Here is an 8,683-nt window from a genome sequence, read left to right on the forward strand (position 1 = left end):
TCATCCCAATGCAGAGTGTTAGAGCGCTTAACATAACATACACATTATCCATGAAAAAGAAATCAAGGAAGTGTGCAAATCAATGTAATATACATATCAGAGCACTATTGCTTAATTAAGTGGTACATTTATGCTCACAACATTGTATAAAATGCACACCATGTATGTTGCGATATCATGGGTAACAAACCAGAAGAGGGTAGCAACAAAATAGAGGTTCAACAATCCCACCCCCGAGAACAATGGGTGAGTTCTTTACAAAAACACCTAATAATTAGAAAACATTACTAAAATTCAACAACTGGGCCCCAAACACAAGTATGAAGTTAGTGTATAGCACAGTCAGTTATGTTCTTGTTTTCAATTATTTAATCACACTAAGTATGTAGCTATACATAGGAGCTTGGTGACTTGCGACCTTTCAAAAACATCACACATCAAATGTCACTGCTCGCGCTAGTACTAATGTTTAGCTATGCCCCACTTGGCATCCCTGTCTGAGGCAACAGATGCTGCTTTGTGTCACGGAGGACCCATTAATCGCTCCGGCTTTCCAGAAGTCAGTAGAGTCTGAGTCGCTGACTGTTTTACATTAACCTTGGCCTTTCTTTGATAAAGAAGGAATGCAAAAATGTTTTTTCGTTTTGTTTATGCTTAAAATTCAATGAACATGCCATGAAACCTGTGATTGTTACGCGCTAAAAGAATACTTGGCTGCATTAGCACAGAGGATATACTTAAGTCACTTAAAATGTATACTAAGAAACGGCGAAAACAACGAATAAATACAATACTCCGCATAGAATATTTTTTAATTCAAATTCAGCTTTGCAAAACAAAGGGAATAATTCACTATTTCTGCACTACTTGCAGCTACATTGTGGTCATACCTGAATGCAGATTAGTTGCAAATAAAAACACTTGGTCTTGAGCGATTTGCACAGAATCACAGGATTCTGAGCCTCCCGCGGAGACTTACACTGTACCCAGCTTCAAAGTCGGCCGCTGTCTTTTCATTCCTTAATTGCTTGCATCACGTTTTCCCAGCCCCTCCTGCTTCGGAGCAGCACTACAGGCTACCTTTGGGCTCGTTTTGGTAGGATCCAGGCCTACCATGCCGCACCCGTCCCTGGTTGGAACGGAAGCGGAAGCTGAGTTGTACAGTACTACTCTGTGTCCGACCGAGTGAGGAGACCGGGTTATGTGCACACGGATCGGGCTGCACCGGGAAAGAAGCAAAGTGCTCCATTTCTTAGGTATTTTTTTCGTGGGGCTGAGGGTGCAGGTGAGAAGATGTGGAAGTGAGGTGGGTGTGATTTCCCGCCACTTTGGAGTACTCTGCCGCGGTTTTGTTTGAAAGGCGGGAACCCGCCTTTTTTTAAGATGCGGCGCTGTAATGCAGTGCTTTATGCATACATGCCAACATTTCAGAAGAGCAAAGTGGGAGATTCTTTACAAAAAATCGGGAGAATGGGGCCTTGGATCGGGTTACTATCATGTATGGGCTTTGGAAGTGAGCTGCTGCAGGATCGGACATTTGAAACGCAAATGTACGTTTTTTTCTTACCTTTCAGAAGCATGGAGCGCAATGGCAGGCAGAGAGAGGGTTATGCAAGTGTTCTGCACTCACTGGCCTGGCAGGTTGCTGGCAGTGCATATACCAACCCCCCTCCCCCCATGTGGCAGCCCAGGCACACACACAGTCACCCTCGAGTACTTCACATATCTTTAAAAGATAATTCGCTTGTTAATGGGGCTTTGTTGGTTTTTCACCCCTTCTAGAGCCCCTGCATCGCTACTCTGACTATTGCTGGAAGAATTAGCACGTTACACAATACCACGCCATGTCTGCTGAAACCCCGAGGACTCGGGTTTTTGCTTGCAGAATCGGGGAGGGGGGGGGCTGGAGACTAGCCTTGAAATCGGTAGTCTCCCGCCTGAATCGGGAGGGTTGGCATGTCTGGTATGTGAGTGAGCTGGAGGTAGGATTCCGCTTCTCACTTAACTTTACCAAATGTTGGGGCTTTTCTTAGAGATGGGTATTGGATCCCATAATTTGTAGACATTTGGGACGCTGCAGGTAACTTCCTATTGAGGCAGTGTGTGTGAGTTCCCTTTGCAACATCGGTGCTTCAGGCTCAGATCAATTACATGCTCTATTAATAAAAATCATGTGTGGTGGCGATTGAAGTTGGGATTTTTTTTCGCCATACCCAGTCTTCGGTATGGCCTCACAGTTACACCTGCACACTTTGAAACTGGGGGCCCGGGTTCCAGTCCTAGCGTGGGATCCCCATCCTGTGATTCTGGGCATAACACTTAATAGCTGGCCATTATGTAGGAAAGTTGCGATGATATGATGAGCTGTTTTAGTTGCCTAGTGAAAACCTAGCTGTTCATGGCTACATTTTATTCATTTGACTAATTTTTTTCATTTTCTGCCTGCCCCATGCGTGCAGTATCACCGAGTAGGCCTCCGAGCTTTCATGACAAGAAGCAGATGTCTTCAGAGAATTCTTTTCAAAGGGGCTTTCTGGGATTTTAGCAGGCAATGGTTCCCAACATAAAAACTTTGCAAACCATGTCAAGAGCATTAATCTAGAAGTAACCTCCCCATTCCACAGCCATTCATCTGTCATTTTATTGTATTTGACCTTATTGGTTAATTGTTTCGGGGGAAAACGTCACCAGGAAAGGAAAAATAGGCAGAGAGAATAATAATAATAAATATAATTCTCTCTGCCTATATTCCTTTCCTGGTGACTTTTTCATAGGTTTTCACTGAGCCAATTAACTAATAAAGTAAAACTTATTCATGGCAGAAAACCCTGTCACGTTGAATGAATCACTATTGTGTGTCTGGGCAGCAGAGCTATGCATATGGTGAGCCCAGCAATGATACAGGCCTGTCCTCCCTAAACTTCATATATTTTATTTCTAGACATATATATTATAGAGCGGAGGCATACATCCTTTTCCTGTCACCTGCACTATGTTCTTTTCTTCCTTCAAATTTCACCAAGCTCCTTTTATATTATCCAGTCTTTCTCAACTCTCCCCTCACAAAGGGGCATATTATCAAGGTCCGGCGTTAAAATTATCACCGCTTTAGCGACAGAAAACTGGCGCTAAAGCGGCGATAATGGGCTTGATAATATGCCGCAGAGCATTCCAGTAGAAGCCCATGTTGACACCAGAACATGGGCTTCTATGGGAATTCTCGACGGCATATTATGAAGCCCATTATCGCCGCTTTAGCGGCAGTTTTCTGCTGATAAAGCGGCGATAATTTTAACGCCGGACCTTGATAATATGCCCTACCTACTTTTCACCTTTCTTTATTTCTTGCCCACTTTCTTTTCTAACCTTTTTCACGCTTCCTTTTCCAGATCTCCTTTTTCCCTTACATGCCTTTACCACTTTTAATTATCAGCCTCCTTTCTCACACTCCAGTTTCTGCTATTACCAGTTCTCTTCACTCTTCTCGTTCCTTTCTGTACCCTATCCGTCTTTACCACTCCGATATCTCTTCCTTTCTTCCTCTCCCTTTTATCTGTGTTTAGGTCGAGCCTATGCAGCGCATGCGCTGCTGCGAGGCATGCAGTATTGGAGGATGGCTTTAAGGTCCTGCCCACTCTCCGCACATATTTTTAATTGGCTTGTGTCAATGTCCTTCATAAATGCTGCCTTCCGAGTCGTTATTAGGCTTGTTAGTCCCTTCTTGATTTCGCCTTGTCTGCATTTGTTACCGTCCATAACAATTGGACCTTTTACTTGTCTCGTTACACGGTCTGCTTTATCTTGGCTGTGAGCACTATTTTGTTTAATGATTTGCCCCTACACCACATCACATCACGCCGTTGGACCTTTTACTTGTCTCGTTACACGGTCTGCTTTATCTTGGCTGTGAGCACTATTTTGTTTAATGATTTGCCCCTACACCACATCACATCACGCCGTCCGCTTTTATTTTAGCTGCGCAGTCTGCTTCAAGTATAGCAGTCGTGCTCACTTTTTTTGTTTGTACGCTTTTATATTTACAAATGCACGCCACCTTTATATTTACTAAAAGCGCTCGCTGCAGCGACACGCTTTAACTTTTGGTGTGAAAACCTTTTTTAAAAAGTTTACTGCTGACATTGAATTTAAGTTTTATGCAATACTCAGCACCGCGCTTTATGTTTAACATAGCAGCCGCGCAGCTTTCTTTTATGCTGCGAGGCTGAAATAACTCGCCTTTTAAAACATTATTTGCTTTATACTATGGAGATACCTTTTACATTTTTGTGCAGTACTGGTATCACCCAGAACCGTTTGCTCATCAAGATTCAGCTGCCCAGCCCTCACCCAGCATTTTAAGGAGGGAAGGGGGTCACATGGTCCCCGCCCCGGGACCACATTCCCCCAGGCCCTGACCTTTATTTTTGTATTTGTTATTTTTACATAGGAGGTGGGACACGCAGCCCCACTCAAGGGGCTGATTTTTGCCTCTGGGAAACCATTGCCCGGGGCCTGGCTTCTAGACTGGGTGCCCTAGTCCCACCCAAGGCAACCATGGGGATCAACGGGGAGCCTTGGGGTGGCGGTCCCAGGGCTATTTAAGGCTCCAGGAGGGGGGTGTCATTTCTTCTTTTACTGTCAGTAAGTGGGAGGGTGGGCGGAGGGAAAACAGGGCTGTCTGTTTAGTAGTAATATGTAGCAGTATTCTGCGTTTTTATCGGGGTCCTTAGAGCTTTTGGCCCAGTGTCACTGCACCTGCTGCACCATTCAAATCAAGCCCCTTTTATCTGCAATGTACCTGCCTTTATAGTAGTAAAATATTGCAATATTAAGTCATGACCTTGTTGTCTGCTAGGCGAGTGCACTTGTGACTGCCTGTTTTGTAGTAAAATATAGCAATATTAGGTGTTTAGCATGGTCCCTAGAGCTATTGGTTCTGGTGCTACTGCACCTGCTGCACCATTCAAATGATGACCCTATTGCGTGCTTGATAAATGTATTTGTAACTGCCTTGTTTAGTAGTATCATTTAGCAGTGATCTGGGTTTGGTGGGGTCCCTACACGTTTTGGCCCTGGTGCCATTGCACCTGCTGCTCCTTTAAAATAAAGTCCCTGATAACTGCAAGGTAATTTCAATTTTGAATGCTTGTTTAGTAGTCAAAATAGCAATATTGGGTGTTTAGAGGAGTTATGACAACTTTTGGGACCGGTGCCACTGCACCTGCTGCACCATTCAAATCCTTACCCTGTTGTCTTCAAGGTAACTGCACTTGTGGCTGCCTGTTTAGTAGTAAAATATAGCATAGCTCTTGTATATTTAACTTTATTTTTAATGTGCAATGTTTATTACAACATTTAGAATTTGATCACAATGACCAAACAGATTATGTTGAAAAAATTGAAAAGGTATTTGCTCAGGATCACACAATTTGTTCAATAATGCTTAGGTCATTATGGTACCAGTAGTTACTGGTTGTGTTTTTATATTTGAGTTTACTTGCGTGTTCTGATGGTTCTGACCGTGGCCCTATTGGCCTGGTCCTGTATATAATCTCCTGTGAATATTGCCTAGTGCCAGTTGGCACAGTGTAAATGTGTGATTATGTTTCTAATGTGTTTTATGATAATACAAAGGCCATTTTTGATATAACCTTGTGTGGAGTTTCTTTTGTAGGCGTCTCTCTCCCAGTTGTCTCTTGCAGTCTACCCAAAGGACTCGCGTCTACTTCTCCCAGGAGTACTAATCGGGGAACTGCTGCTGTCTACGTGAGGGGAAAAGCAAGGCAGCCTGGAGCACCATTTGGCATCGTGACAGCAGTAAAATGTCATCTAGAAAAACATTCAAGGCTCTGTGAGTGCCTGAGGGAGTAGTGTTGCTCCCATTGCCAACACTGGTGATATGCTGATCCTCACATAATGGTTTTCCTTGGCAACTAGGCAACCATTGCATGATGCCCAACCATTGGAAAACTTTGGCCCAGTCATAAAGAGGGTCATTCTTGGCCATATCTGAGCACGCATGATATGTTGGCTACCTCTGGTATTATTTTTATATTGGAAAAAGTGTATGAAAGCAAAAAGTAAACCTTTGTATTGTGATGCTGTCCTTCTGTAACTCTACTAGGCCCCACTCCTGGTATCGGGGCTGCTTCACTGAACGCAAACCAAAAAACGTGGCACTATTTATTTTCTTTTGTCCCCCCTAAACGCTACTGTGTAACATAGGCTAGTTCTGTGGGTGAAGCCAGAGTATGAAGCACGGACCAGTGACCCCGTATAAATGTGAGCTCTTTTGTCTGGCACAGACCAGTGCTCCACATCTAGTGTAAGTAGCATGAATTAAATGTGTTCTATGCAGCTAACCACTGGTATATGGTATTTGAGCCTATGTTATGCACCTTCGACCAGGGCCCTGCTTTTTCTTAGCCTGGTTTTGCAGCATGACTGAGAGCCCACATCTTTGTTTGCCTGGTTCTGCAGAATGGCAGTTACCCTTTTTTGTGAGCTTAGCTATTCACCTTATGGTTAAATAAGTTATATGTATAATTGCAAAAAACAATGAGGGGGACTAACCTCAACAAATGCCACTTGAGCACTCAATTAGACCCCAAAAATATACATCCTAATTAATACTAGGCAAAAAACATATTTTCCTAGATAGGATGCAATATGAAAAATCTACACACAAAGGTGCTGAGTCAGATAGGGATATAGCGTCTCCTTAAGAAATCAGAAACTAACTTACATCTATTTTTTCTTTATATCCAGCCCGTGTTAAATAAGGGAAGCAAAAGAATAACCATTTTTCCACTCTCCGTGGATCAGATAAGTAACTATGTCCTTCTAACCATATATAACATCATCATCCTACCATATACCTGATAGATCAGGATTCTTTGGTTAAATATATCTTTCTTCTCTCATTGTATTCTGTACAGGACGAGAGGCTGAAGAAACTCCGGCGTGAAGAAACAGAGCTACACAAGCTGGTACCTCCGGCGAGGGAACATGGATGCGGACAGAAACCCTGAAGAAGAGATCAACAACATGTAAGAGGAAGACCCGCGTGTCGGAGCCGTAACATGTCAGAGACGTCCAATCATGGTACCACGAATTCCCGACTCCGGGTCAACAGGACCCGAGCAGGTAAGTCGACAACACAAAGGGAGTGTGGGAAATGATAGGAAGGTGCTGTCTTGTCTTGGAAGCAGTGGGTGTGGGATTTTGGTGCTAGAAGTCTTTGCCAGAACACTTTTATTGATCGATTTGCTCATTTCTCAGGATGATGACATGCTCTTTGCAGTATCACATAATAAGAACCAGCATGTTAATTGACTCGTAAAGGATCTTTAACGCTATGTAGGGTCTCTTGCTGCTGTACATAGCTGTATTGCTCCTCTAGGTGGCTCATGCATTACAAGTACCACTACATGCATGCCTCTCTTGATGTTCTAATGTGCTCTGCTGCATGTTTGTGCATGGTATGTCTTTTCAGAAAGTGCTTCTGGGAGCAAAGTGATATATGACTGTATGGCGTACCTGTGCTGAGTTGGATGTGAGATGTTCTGTCCTGTGTAAGGTTAGATGAGTGTGTGTCGTTTCATGGTGGCAGGTGCTTTGGATTTCACAGTGGTGACCTTGTAATAAATATGATATTCACCAGTCAATATGCCATATAAGGTGTTGGTGCAGTTGAGCGAAACATAGGGTTTCCTTTCCTATTTGATTTGCTCAAGTGCGTTATCTCATCTGTTGTGTGTGGGTGGGTTTAATTTATTTCCTAACATGCAACACAGTGGGCAATCATTTCATTTGAGAATTAGTGAAACTCAACCACACATTCTCTGTTTATGCTTAAGAAGTTGAATTCCCAATGTTATGTGCCTATTTACAAAATACTTTTTTCATAAGTTAATCATGTATAACTGCTTGTCAATTATTCTAGGAAATTACAGCTATTCGTCAGATTACCCTGCTACGGGTCTGAATGAGGAGCTCAAACTAATACAAACAAATGTAAGAAAATTTCAAGATAAGAATGATTTCTCAAAAGGTAAGTGAAACTCATCTTTTAAAACCAAGTGAGTAGAAGCAACTTTGACCACATAACCTAAAACTCCTAATTCTCCTGCACTTTGTACTCCTCACGTGCATATCTCAGAAATAAGTTTCTGTTCACCAAAAGCTGTGCCTTAAAATAAAAATAATAATAATAAAAACACCTACTGAATTGTAGGCCAGCTGAAGTACGTGTGGAAATCAGTAGGCTATTTATCATTTGCAGGCAGCGCTGTGTGCTTTGACAAACATTGTATGTTCTTTGCAAAAAGAAATTGGTTCTGGAGTACCAATGCGTATTTCTGGCACTAATGCATCATTTTTTGATCACTGTTACACATGGTGCTTATGAATGTCAATTAGCCGGCCAGAAACAAAAACGTTTACTTTTAAAATCATGTATATATGATGGCATATATATTAATGCTTATGATGATATGCATATATCATGATATAGGATGATATGCAGTAGCTGGTAGAGGTTCTGTTGAACCCTATTCATTATGAAATTGTGTGCTGAGATGAGCATTGGGCAGGGATCAACCAGAAATTGCAGATTTATTTGGTAAGATATTCCAAATCATCTAATTACCCTTCTGGTAACGAACATTCAGGTTAAAGCTGC

General features: G+C 42.6%; 1 long non-coding RNA gene across 1 annotated transcript; it reads left to right on the top strand.

Moving 5' to 3' along the window:
* Positions 1-1,139: 1,139 nt before the first annotated feature.
* Positions 1,140-8,448, top strand: LOC146865749 (uncharacterized). Its single transcript, XR_014976693.1, has 4 exons — positions 1,140-1,256; positions 6,769-6,829; positions 6,939-7,146; positions 7,946-8,448. It is a non-coding gene; the product is annotated as an uncharacterized LOC146865749 (long non-coding RNA).
* The last annotated feature ends 235 nt before the right edge of the window (positions 8,449-8,683 follow it).

This window comes from Triturus cristatus, chromosome 2_1 (assembly GCF_964204655.1).
Source record: "Triturus cristatus chromosome 2_1, aTriCri1.1, whole genome shotgun sequence".
Lineage (NCBI taxonomy): Eukaryota > Metazoa > Chordata > Amphibia > Caudata > Salamandridae > Triturus > Triturus cristatus.